This window comes from Artemia sp. Qi Xiang Cuo, chromosome 8, assembly GCF_049724085.1.
Source record: "Artemia sp. Qi Xiang Cuo chromosome 8, ASM4972408v1, whole genome shotgun sequence".
In the NCBI taxonomy this organism is placed as follows: domain Eukaryota; kingdom Metazoa; phylum Arthropoda; class Branchiopoda; order Anostraca; family Artemiidae; genus Artemia; species Artemia sp. Qi Xiang Cuo.
In genome coordinates, this window is record NC_142801.1 from 8,598,642 (window position 1) to 8,612,314 (window position 13,673).

The 13,673-nt window shown below is 34.7% G+C and overlaps 1 protein-coding gene across 6 annotated transcripts in view; it reads left to right on the forward strand.

Moving 5' to 3' along the window:
• The window catches only part of LOC148949130 (uncharacterized), a 173,066-nt gene that overhangs the window by 124,006 nt on the left and 35,387 nt on the right, over positions 1-13,673 (forward strand). Inside the window, exon 1 of one of the 6 annotated variants that reach the window (XM_089093191.1) lies at positions 7,704-7,770. The exons of the other annotated variants lie outside the window; for them this stretch is intronic. The gene's annotated coding sequence lies outside the window, so the exon portion shown is untranslated. Of the gene's footprint in view, positions 1-7,703; positions 7,771-13,673 lie in introns of those variants that run through there. 6 annotated transcript variants of the gene reach the window in all.

Here is a 13,673-nt window from a genome sequence, read left to right on the forward strand (position 1 = left end):
TTATTGTAATTTCTGTTCGTTTTGAGTTTCATTTAATTATTGATAGTGATTTGTGATAGTTTTATTCTTGGAAGATTATTCTACTTTATTTCTACCCAGTTTTGGCTTAATAGAGCTCTTTACTTTTCTTTGAAAACTTAATCTGTGGAAAGTATTTTAAATTAGTACAAATAAATGACACTGTCATTCAGACAGGGGGGGGTGGAGCCCCCCCTCCTCCCTTGCCCCCACCCTCATGGGCGCCCCTGGTAGTGTCTACAGAGTCCCTGTGTTCATGTGGTAAATTTTACACAGGTAGAACCCATCAACAACTTGGTGAACGTTTGCATGAACACAAAATCTCAATAGAATAATCCCTGAGATTCGAAAATAAAAATGACAACTTTGATTCCGCCTAGGCCCTGCATATCTTTGAAAATCCTACACATTTGGTACTTTTTGAGGAGGTAACTTTAATATATATATATTAATTTATAACTTTAATTTATATATATATATATATATATATATATATATATATATATATATATATATATATATATATATATATATATATATATATAATATACATATATATATATATATATATATATATATATATATATATATATATATATATATATATATATATATATATATATATATATATATATATATATATATATATATATATATATATATATATATATATATATATATATATATATATATATATATATATATATATATATATATATATATATATATATATATATATATATATATATATACATTGCGACAATTTTTCGCAATGATCAATTTCCTCGCCTTAAAATGATTTTGCAAAAGGGCGTATTAGAAATTCCTTGTTAACCCCTTTGAGCATTATATTGGAACTTTCAGGTATGTTGAACTAATAAAAATTCCCTCTATATAACTACCTACTGATAATACTACTACCTACTGATAACACTACTGCTACAACGACTACCCTTTTGTAGGAGCCCCATACTATTTACACTAGGGACACGATTATTAAATAAAGTACTATGTGGGCCAATAAGCCCAAGGCCAACACCCAACTGTCATTAAAAATATATATTTTCATTTAATTTTAAATGGGACTTCTAGACTTTCAAGCCTTTCAAACATGATATGACATATCTATTATTAATAAGAGAAAAACGGGCTTTCAAATGAGCTACTAGTCAAGAAGATATAGTTCCATCTCCAGAAATATTATGTAACCCCTGAGACTTACCTCTGTACTGATTAATTGAGTTTTTTATCCAACTTATGGTGAGTGACAGCTTATTTTCAATTCTTTATCGATTTGAAGATAGCCCTTCATCTTTTGAAATGACAAGGAACATGGTCCTCATTTTTTGGCTTACAAAGAGAATTAGATAACCTGGACACTAAAAAACCTGGTTTTTTTCAATAAGAAAGTCGAAAAGAGCTGTAGCAATTGAGCACACTTTTCATTTAATGACAAATCTGAGGGTCATTTTTTTCCACTTAATAAATGCAATATAGGGCATCATAAACCCAAGCAAGGCCAATGCCCACTTGCAGGTAATATAAGCATTTTTAATTTATCAGAACCCAAAAATGAATGACATATTTGAAATATTTCTGAACGCCCAGAAAGAACCCAAAGTTGATCTCTCCTGTAACTTGATATGTCTCTGCGAAATATGTTTTGCCGACAGAAGCCAAATTTCCCCTCTTGTAACTTGATATGATCTCTCTTTGTCAAGTTCCCTTTGCAAACACATTGGATGGCTGACTCTAATCTTTGTGAATAGTAAAATTTTTGTACGTATGCCCGCATCATCTATGATTTACAAAGTTGTAAGGATAATTTTTAAATTGCTATTTACAGAAGAAAGAAGAATTCGCAGCACTAAAGGTGAAATATCTTAATACTTAGTTTTATAAATTAATGCTTGGGTGTGTTTTTCTTCATCTTCCAAATTGGGAGCTATGGGTTCTTGGGCGCTAAAGTAAATGTTTTGGGTTCTTGGGCGCTTTGGGCACTAAAGTATCGTTGGTGGAACTGAACCACTTGAATTAGGAAACTGATTTGAGAATGCAAGAAAGTTTAGTCCATTTGTTCCAGAACGAATTTTGTGATAAATTTTAGAACAGTACTAATTGGGAAAGGGGGAAGGAGTAGAATTTTCCTTATTAAACATAATATCTGAGAGTCTCCATTTGTAAATATTTCTAATGGGGATTGGTCTCCCACTTGGCTGGTCAATATTTATAGCATTTTTTTGCTATTTTATTAACCTGATGATTACCACTTATAGCAGAGTGGCTAGGAATATACTGAAGATAAGTTCTTATGCCACTTGAATTATCTATAATACTAAGACAATGATAAGTGTCAATATCCAACTTTTACTGAGGAGCTGAAGACAGCAACTCAAGGCTTGATAAAGAGTCAGAATAAACTATAATATTATTTGAAATAGCAATCAAGGGTTTATTTTCCATAAGGTGTTCTAATGCCATCATTATGGCATTTAACTCTGCAGACATTATAGATACATTATTATACAATCTCTCAACCATTGCAATGTTCAGGTGAGGAAGGAAGGCACCACTCGCTACCTTCTCATTCATTTTGGACCCATCAACAAATATTTGGAAATGGTTTTTATAAGTAATTGTATTAAGTTCAGAAATTTTTTTCTGGTCAAAACCAATGGGTGTTAAATCTTTAGTCCACTTTGAGAAATCAGTATTTACTATGTGGATTGACCAATTCCATGGAGGGGATTGGGGGAAAGTAGGTGCAATAGACTTTGCGGGTACAGGGAACTTCTTCTGAATATCTGCACTCATCTGCAATGTCTCTATAAATGACTGGATTTCTTAACCAATTATGTATGGTGTTTGAGATATTTAATTCAATTTTTGTAAGATGTTTTATCAAGAGAAAGCTACGTCTCTCCCTTATTGTTGTTAATCCACTCTCCATAAGCAGAAACTTGGTGATTGTGGGTTTCCTAAGACCAAATATGAGATGTATTAGTATCATTTTGTATTGTTTCAATTTTTTGCATCTGGGTCTTTGCACATGGACCATAGACGATGAGCCCCTAGTCAATATGGTGTCTTATATGTGATTTATAAAACTGAAGTAAGGTTTTCTCCTTACAGCCCTAGGGTGTAGAAAGGAGTCTTTTTAGTATAATTGTTTTTCTATAGCATTTTTTTATTGTGTTTGAAATATGGAGGTGGAAATACAGTTTTTGGTCAAGCATGAGCCCTAGGTAATTAATATGATTATCATCTGGATTAGTTGTTCCATTTAGAATTAGTCTTTCATTAAAATAGTCTTACTTTCGGTGAAACTGGATTATTTTTTACTTTGTGGGTGCAATGGGTAAACCTGAATGTTGAGAAAAATTTTTCAAATTGGAAAAGTGACTTTTGCAGCTTTGACTGTGCAATCTCAAAGGTGTTGCCAGATGACTATAGTACCAGATCATCAACATATTGTAGATTCGTGTGGAGGAGATTCATGTCCCAGAGATACAGGGCAAAAAGGAGGCAGCTGAGGACTGTTCCCTGAGGAAGGCCTTTGGCTATTGTCTTTTGGGGTGAAGAGGCTGAACCTACACAAACAATGAAACTTCGCAATTCTATAAAAGATTTTATAAAAGATACTAGCTTGGGGGGTAGTCTAAGGTTTGCAAGTTTAATTAAAAGGATTTGGTGGTTCACATTATCATATGCCCCTTCAAAATCTAGGAAAGCTGCAACTAGGACATTATTTTTTGAGAATGATTCATTTATTGTATTTGTTAGCAATATGAAAGCATCTGTTGAGGAATGGTGTATCCTGAAGCCAGTTTGAGTGTGAGGGATCATATTATTTTTTTCAACAAACCAGAGAAGTCAGTAATAGATAATTTTCTCCATTATTTTCCCCATCGCAGGAGTAATCATTATGGGCCTATAGGACTCCGGGTTATTTTTGGGTTTATTTTTCTTTAGGATTGGTAAGAGGGACGAACATTTCCAGATATTGGGGAACATAGATGAAGCCCAAGCATGATTATAACAATTTAGAAGTTCCTGTTTGTATGAAGGGGTGAGATTCTTTATCCATGTAGGGTGTATATTGTCATAGCTGCCGCTAGTCTTGGTCCTAATATGATGTATTGCATTTCTCATTTCCTGGATTGAAAATGGGCTGGTTATATACTCGGATCCTGGGCGAGGTTGGTAACTTGGGTTCATAGGAATTGGGGGTATTTTGCTACAATTGTTTGATGTTAACTTATTAACAAAAAGAGTGGCAAATAGCTTAGCTTTTTCATTATCATTGTCATAATGGGTATTATTCTGTATAAGCTCATACAGGAGTGCGTTGGGGGAAGTCTTTTTCCCACAGATGTGGCTTATGACTTTATGTATAATTGGCTCATGTGTTTCTCTGGAGAGATTATTTGCAAAATTATTCCAGTAGCTATATTTAGCGTTTATTATGGTCCTTTTTGGATTAGATTCTGCTTGTAATTTTTTTAAATATGTAGTAGGTGATGGTTTTTTAAGAATTTTCTCCTAGCTGCCTTTTTTGTTCTCCATTTATTTTGGCACTCATTTGTCCACTATACTTTCGGAATATGTTTAGGGAAGGTTTTCCTGGGTGTTGTCCTGGGGATAGCATGATTAGCTGTATTTATTAGTAAAGATGCCAAAACTTCAGCATGTGTTTCAGCTGTTGCGTTTGAAGTGCATGAATTTTGGGTGAAATTTGTAATTTCATCATTTAGCTTATTTTGGAACATAGGCCAATTTGCTTTAGTGTTGAAATATTTGGAGGTATGTGATAGGGTTTCAGCAGGTTCGTTTAGGGAGCAAACTATGGCAAAGTGGTCAGCACATAGACTATCAATTTTATTTATATAAATTTTATTCAGAATATTTAATGACACAATTTGTAGGTCAACTCTAGAGAAACTGCCACTTTTGGGGTTGAAATATGTATTCAGGTTTGGAGGAGTAGCAACAGCTAATTCATTATTATTTGAAGTCATATGCTCAATGAACTTACCAGCTTTATTTACTGGTTTATTCCCCCACAAAAGGCTGTGTGCATTAAAGTCTCCACAAATAATAATATTTTTCAACATATTAGAATTATTTATATAGCTGAAGAAATCCATGGCATCTGTAGTTATGCCATTAGGGTTATAAAAGCTTATTATGTAAGTTTTTGTATTATTCAGCCAAACACTGTTACCAATTGCATCAACATAATTTACAAAATCTGGAAAGTTGATGCCACAGAATTTTATATTATTATTAACTATTAAAGCTACTTCACCTCCTTTTCTCTCTGATGATCTATCCTTTCTCAGGATAGTGTATCCTAGAGACTTAATTTGTTGATTTTGGGTTAAATGAGTTTCCTGGAAGCAAGCAATATAGGTGGAATTATTATTCATAAAAGATATTAGTTCATTTAACTTATTTTCTGTAAGTGATCTTACGTTCCACTGGAGTATTGATATGTGTTGAGTTGTTGTTTTATTTTTCATATGACTGTGTATCAATGTTCAGCTTTGTTAATAGTAGAGCAAGATCTTTTTTGCTTGAATGAGCATATGATTAGGGATGTAGATTTTGCCGATTCAGCAATGACTTTTGTTTTCTGTTGTTGTTGTATATTCACGGCGTGAAGTGCCCTGCAGTTTCGAGTGAATTAGCATATATTTGGGGTTTGAATGTTTGGGTGTGTATCCAGTTTGTCAGTTAAGGGATCAATTCCTAGTAGTGTTTCTGGTTCGTTTCTTGTTGGGAGGGGGTGCCAGGCCGACCTCATCTCACTAGGCAAGGAGGCTAGTTGGCTTGGTGATTCTTTCTGATAGAGATGTGAGCTGGGGGCTTAAAGGATGGCGTTTTGTGAGGAGTACTTGATGCATTGGGAGTGTTTGACTTGGGAGTTTTATTTGATCTCAATATAGGTTTTATTTGGTGTGATTGGGCAGCATTTGCTTCCATAGCTGCAAAAGGGTATGGAATAGCCTTCTCTGTTGCTATTTGGAGTGTTAGTGCTGTTTTCCTATATGGAGGGCATTGTAATTTATAGGTGGATTCATGTAGGCCATTACAATTGATATATTCAGGCCGAGTGTTGTTGCAAGTTCTCAAATCTTTAGGATGGGAGCCTTTACGGTTGCAACAGGCGAGGAGAGTTTAATTGAATTTATTTGTTGTGTGTCCCAGTTTCAGACACTTCTGACACTGGATAGGCTTTGGCTTGTATTCCTTGTGCGGGTTGATTTGCCCAAATAGGAATAACTTTTCTGGGATATTAATTTTTTCCTTCAGTGTAAATAGGAAAGATCTACTCGTTTTTAATCCATTAGAGTTGGGTTTGCCCAGTTGAGTGACATCTTCTACAGGGATTGCGTTACCAGCCCTATCTGAGAGCCCTTCTTTTAACTCCTGCATTAGTATTTCTAGGGGAACATTATAAACTACTATATTATTGTTGGGGATTCTTTTGGGTTTCATTTAGATGAGTTAATTGGGGTATTCAGAAGAGATTTTAGATTAAGTATTATATCAGCTGATTTCTGATCTTGGACAGCTATTAGCAAAGATCCATCACGGTTAATGTTAAGAGAAAATATTGATTTTAACATTTTGAAAATTGCAACCCTTATTGTAGTAATCTTTGCTATTTCAAAGGGAGTTTTTGGAGAAATTTTGAGGTAAATTCCTAAGTTTTGGGAAGGATAATCTTGAAAAGGAGGAGGGGAAATACTTTTGATTGGGGATGTTTTTTTTTCCTTTTTTGGAGCTTCTAAAAAGGACCTCTTGAAAGCCATTATCATCTATAGTGACATTTGCTCCAACACTGATCATTGTCCTATTCTCAGGATTTGAGCTTTCATGTGAGCTTTGTGATAGGGATCTTGACCAGCCAGGATGGGGCAAAAGTGGATCAATTTCATTAGTATTTGGGGTGGGATCCAGAGGGACCTTTTTTAGGGGGAGTTCTTTGCATTGCCTTTTGAAAAGCTAAAAAGGAAAGGATAATAGTATGATACCAGACCGTCTGCACTCTACAGTGGGGAAAACTTCCACGAAAGAAACACCACAGTATGGCCCTGAGGAGGATTTTGAGCACGAGGGGTTCAGTACAGCAACTGATTAATCGAGACAATAATTCACAAGAAACTTATTTTTAAAATTTCTTAAGTGTTGCTGTTGTCAAAAAAAAAAAAAGTTTACAAGTTTTAGAAGTGAAACTTTGTAAAATAGATCTTCTGCTTAAATGAAGTACAACAAAATTGTTTTCAGCTTCACAACTTTGCTCAATCCCAATTCATATGGTTTTAAAGATATGCAAATACATATCCTAAATTTTGAAAAAAAAACCATTGATATGACTTAAAGTCTACTCAAATAACTGAAATTGTATATTCAGAGCTAAAGCCAGAGAAAAAGAAACTGATAACTGAAAATTAAGATAAAATGTTGTTTTCTCAAAATTTCAATGGGTATAGACCTGTCATGTAGGCAAATTTCAGGACCCTCTAGAAGGAGAAGGAGTGGAGCTAGGTACTTCAAAATACCTTCCCAGGACATACTTTAGCCTTCAGATCCACCCCTGAAAGTTTCATTTTCCTAACCTAACCCCTTTCCAAGATGGCCAACAGTAGCTAAAATAGAATTTTACCAATTCTTTTAGTACTCAAATAACAGGATTTGCATTTTCAGAACTAAATCTGAAGAAAAAAATGATAACTGAAGATTAAGGTAAAATGTTGTTTTGTCAAAATTTCAATAGGCCTAGATGAGAAACCTGTCAATTAGACAAATTTCTAAGACTTAAGAACCATAATAGGGTTTATATAGAAGCTTGGCAATACATTCCCAGAGTATGTTTTCGGCCCTGAATTTATTACTGAAAGTTTCAATTTCCTAACCTAACCCATTTCCAAAATAGCAAAACCTGGCTAAACTAAAATTTTACCAGGTATTTTGTAGTACCCACCTCCACTCCTTCCCCCTCTGGAGGGCAGTGACCTTTGGTGACCTTTAAAAATCTTTGGGTTATGAAAGTGAAATCTTGCAAAACAGATCTTCTTCTTAAATGAAGTATAAGGAAACTGTTTTCAGTTTCACAACTTTGCTCAATCCCAATTACAAGGTTTCAGAGATCTGAAAATACATTTCATAAATTTAGAAAAAAAAACATAAAGGGATGCAATTGTAATAGCCTTGCAGTATAGAAAAAAATCTACCAAATTCAAAATTGGTGAACAGGGAATTATCTCTTGTTATCAGAGGAAAACAGACAACACAGTACAATTGAACTTTTTTTTGCCAAGGCTTATTTTTTAGATTATTTGGTATTCTGAAGTTTTTATTTTGGGTAAGAGCATTTAGAATATTTGGATTAGGCCTGATTAATGAATTCCTACCCTTTAATGGGGGTTCCCCCTTGGGGAAGTGTCACAGTGGGTACTAGCCATCCACAACAGACCAACCATATAACACAAACAGGATCAACACCAGCACAAGTAGGATTGTCCCCTCCACAAACATCATTCTCACCACCACACATAGCATACTCACCATCTCTCACCCATCCATTTCCAGTATACTCTGGACAGCCCCATCAAGCACCTAAAAATTTTCACTTACAATTTTTTTCACTCAACATCAGGAAACACAAAGGCCCACTACAGTTTACTATGCACCTCTGCCATGTTCCAGTCATCAAGGTCATTTATATCATGCACCCTAAACCCAGAATTTACAATTTGTACCTTCATTAAGTGTCCATAATAGATTTTCATGGTTGTCAGTTGATTATCCTCCCCTCCTCCAGGAAGAAGAGGAGGACATCACAAATGTTGTAAGTACTATGGAAGCTGAAGGGATTAGAAATGTACTGAAAAGAAATAGTAAGAGAAGTGGCTCACCTCTTGAGCAAGAAACTTCTAAAACTGTAAAACTTCCTATAATTGAAAGATTTCCAGAAAAATTTCATTGCTAGAAATAATAGAATAGAGGCAACTAGTGAGTTTATAAACAGTGAATCAGGGACTAATCTAATAGTGGTTTTCACCTCACAGTTAAAACTTCCATCAGACAGAGCAGTCACTCTAGAACTAAAGGAAATTCTTCAAACAGAAAGATTTGACCTTTGCTCAAACTATGATAGGAATGAGCTGTCTGTATATGTTCAATTGCAAACTGTATTGGATACTTTAATGAAAATTCAGAAGTTTGATGATGTTGTTGTAGCACCTGAAGAGAAAAGACAGGTCAGTTATAGTGTAATCAAGCAAATAGCACTAGATAATACAAAGGAAGAACTGCTGACAGACCTCAAGTGAAACCAATATTGAGATTAAGGAATTAAAGAGGTTGAAAAGATACAATCAAGAGACAAAAAAATTAGAAGATAGCCTGAGTATTTGTGTTGCATCTGAGAGTAGCTCTCTTCCCCAGTGTATTGGGCTGTATGAAAGAAAAAGGAATATTGAGAGATACAACCAACCAATTATACAGTACTTCCAATTTCAAAAGTATGGCCACACTCGAGAAAAATGTAGGTCACTACATGCTGTATGCTTGAGATGTGCAAACAAACATGCTTCTAATGAGTGCCCCTTAAAACTAGAAACAAAAGAGTCAGGAAAATACAAAAAGTGTGTCTGTGCTAACTGTGGGAAAACCATTCAACAAAATCTGGTAGCTGCCCAGCCCACTAACAAAACCATGAAATCATAAAAATCTCAGATGTGCAAAACATACCAATGAAAAGAGCAGCTAATGCACACTGGAGTTATGCAGATGTACTGAATAAGAAGGTTGAGAAAGAGCAACCCCTCCTTCAACCTAAAAAGACCCTTCAACAGCTAGTTTTATTTGTATATAAAGTGCCAGAAGTGATAGGCATCAAGGAATTAGAAATGAAAGATAGGATAGTGAAGTTATATCATCTTATGCACTCACTGTTCAAAGTTGAAATCAATGTAGAAGAAATTTCAAATCTAGCAAATAAACCAGAATGAAGTTGCTGCCTTTTAACATCCAATCTATTATGAAAGGCAAAAGGGATTCATTTGAGTGCTATTTAGAAAAAGTAAAAAAATGATGTTGGGTGCTTTCAAGAAACATAGCTACAACCCTAGTATTCATGTAGACTTAGAAATTATGAAGTAATAAGAAAAGATAGAGCAGAACAGTCAAGAGAAGGAATATTGATTTGCATTAAAAAGTCATTAATGTTTCAAAATCTAGATATTGAAGAAATCACAAATTCTAAAATTGAGATAGTAGCTTGCCAAGTATTCCTGGATAAGAGGGGTACAATAGTTATTGTTAATGTATATAACCCTGATGGAAATGAACCACAAACAGAGGACATTTTCAATAAAGTGAAAAAAGTGGGTAAAGACAAAGAGCCTTTTATTATTACTGGTGACTTTAATGCCCATTCAGACGCATGGTGTTAATGAGGATCTTATAATTGTAGTGGTATAGGTATCCTAAGTGCTCTGGATAAAAATGATGACATTGGCCTAGTGACCCCACTTGGACTCCAAACTAGAAGAAATCCAATTAAAGGAGTATACTCTATCATTGACCTGGCATTCTCAGCAGCAGCAATAATTAATCAACAAAACATAACCTTAACTCCTGAACCAGCCTTAACTAGTGATCATGAGCCAGTGATAATTAAGTATAAAGAATATACACTAAGAAGTCAAACCCCACCAATGCACCCTACCTTTAAATTGAAGAAAGTTAACTGGGATTACTTCCAGGAAGAACTTACAAGGATAAGTCTTGAAGAAGAACTGGCAGCAGTAATAACTACAGAGAAGAAAATTAAAAGATTACATGATCTGCTGATGGAAGTGGCTAAGAAGACTATTCCCAACAAGACTAGGAATGAACCAGTATGGTCGAATGAACAGTGTAGCTGAAGTAAGAAGAAAACTCAACCAAACTTCAAACAATTACAACAAGATTCTGACAATAGAAAATTATAGGAAAAAAATATTGGCCCAGGCAGAATTTAGAAAAGCAAATGAAGCTAAAGCAGAATCTTAGAAGCAATTTGTTGCAAATCTCAGCTTCAGGGATCCATTTGGAAAAGTGTAGGCTATGTCTTCATAAGAAAGATGAATAGGAGCTGATAAAAGATGAAAGAAATAGACCGAGCCAACATTCAACAACTTTCACTAAAACAAGAAAACTTTCTACACAACAATCAGTATCAGATTACAATAAACCCTTCTCAAAACCAAAATTTGAACTTGTTCTAAAGAAACTACCAGAGACTTCATCAGTCAGTGACAACATATACCCTGTTTTCTTTAAAAGGTTGACTGATAAACGGAAGGATATTCAGCTACAACTTATCAATAAGTTGTGGGAGGAGGGCAATTTCCCTACAATTTGGAAGAATGGCACAGCCATCATGATCCCAAAACCAAATACCCATACGAAGTAGAAAATCATCATTTTGTAACTCTGCTCCCTGTTGGAGGTAAGATATATGAAAGGCTAATAAAGGAATGGCTGATAATTGCAGTAGATGAAGCTAACCTGCTGCAGGATATTCAGGCAGGTTTTTGCAGAGAGATAAATACAGTAGATAACCTGATCAGGATGCAGAGAGACATCATTCATGCACTTGATAATGGCAAAGTAATGATTGCAGTGTTCTTGGATATTAAAGGAGCTTTTGATAGTTTGATTCACAGACAGATACTAGAAGGTTTATCTAAAGAAAAATTAATAGACATTTGATGAAATTTACGCTGAGTTACCTGTCAGATAGGAAAATTTCTGTGGCTGTAGGGAAAGAAAGATCAGAAGAAATAGAGGTGGAAAGAAGTGTTCCACAAGGCAGTGTTCTTGGACCAGACTATTATAATGTTGGAGAATTTGATACCCCTCTAGAAGACAATAACTGCAAAGGAGGAATCTTTGCAGACGATAATAATACTTGGACAGTACAAAACACAGTGGAAGAAGCAGAAAAAGTGGTCCAAGAAACATTAGACCAAATATAGTTATGGTCCCTAGGAATAGATCTTGATTTTGAACCATCTAAAGCTAAAGTCATGTGGTTCACATCAAAGAGGAACATTAGACCTCCCCAACTTACTCTATTTGGAGAGGAACTGCTTGTAACCAATTGTCACAAAGTCCTTGGAATACACATTGATGATAAACTTCAATTTAGTCAACATGTCAAATATCTAAAAGAATCCTGTACAAAGTGACTGAATTTGATGAAGATACTTTTGTGTGCGAAGTATAGTGTCAACATAGTTACAGCAAGACAATCTTATATCAAATACATAAGACCTAAAATTGATTATGGGAGTTTGATATACAGCATTGCCCAAGAATCTACTCTCAGAAAACTTGATGCGATACAGAATACAACTCTAAGATTAGCATTTGGAGCTCACCAGAGTACCCCTATTCCTTTTCTCCTGGGCGAGTCTGGAGTAGAGAAACTCAGCACAAGACGGGAAAAAATGCTTATAATGTATATGAACCATCTATGGAAAGCAGATCTCAATCACCCAGTTAAGAAATTGATAATTAAACCTGGACTGACCAACACTAGAAATGACCATAGAAAACGTCTGAATCCTTTTGAAAATATTGAAGAACTACTAACCTAGGAAGATATAGAATTACCTAATACCCAAATGCTACATTATGAAAAACCACCTAGGTCCTCTGGGATTGGGTTTACATTAAGTGTCAGATTGATCACATGGACAAAATAGAAAACAACCTCCTATTAATGACATATGAATTCTTCTCAGTATTGAATAGCAAGTACCAAGAATATGTGAAAATATATACAGATCGTTCAAAAATAAATGGTTTTGGAGTGGGTTGTTCACCAGTGGTTCCAGAATATAATACAGTGATAACAAAGTCATTAAGTAATGAATCAATTGTTTTTGAGGCAGAAATAAAAGCAATTGAAAGTGCACTAGAATGGGCATTAAAAAAAACTAGTGAAAGTGTTGAAAACCAATATAAAAGTTCCTCATATGTTGTGACTAAAATCTGCCCTCCAGTCCCTAAAGAATTTTCCAAATAAACTAAATCATGAGGTCCATAAGCATTATAGTTCGATTCTGAAGATTGTTGAGAAAGCAATAGTGATACAATTTTTTGGTATCCAGCCCATGTTGGGTAATGAAAAAGCAGATAAATATGCCAAACAGACAGCACAAAATATGACCCTTACACCTCCTACAGAACCATATAAACAGATTAGAGAGATGTTTAGAAGGATTTACCAAAAACATTTTGAGGAAATGAGGGATTATAGTAGTATTATAGCTCTTACCCAGAAAAAAGTAGATTAAAAAGAAAATATGGTCACTTAATGTTCTGTTTTCAGTTGGCCCATGTAGGTATTAACCATAGGTTGTTTATCATAGGCAAAGCTGATAGTGCTCAGCGTGATAATTGTAGTGAAATAGAAAGTATTTTCCATTATGTTGTTGAATGTAAGGAGTATGAAAATTTGAGAAATTAAATGATGAATTTGTGCAAAGAGGAAAATTTAGGAGAGTTTTTAGTAGGACACACATCAGGAATTTTGATTGATGATGATTTTTTGAAGTATAGGATGATAGACCTGTTTATTAATTTTGTAT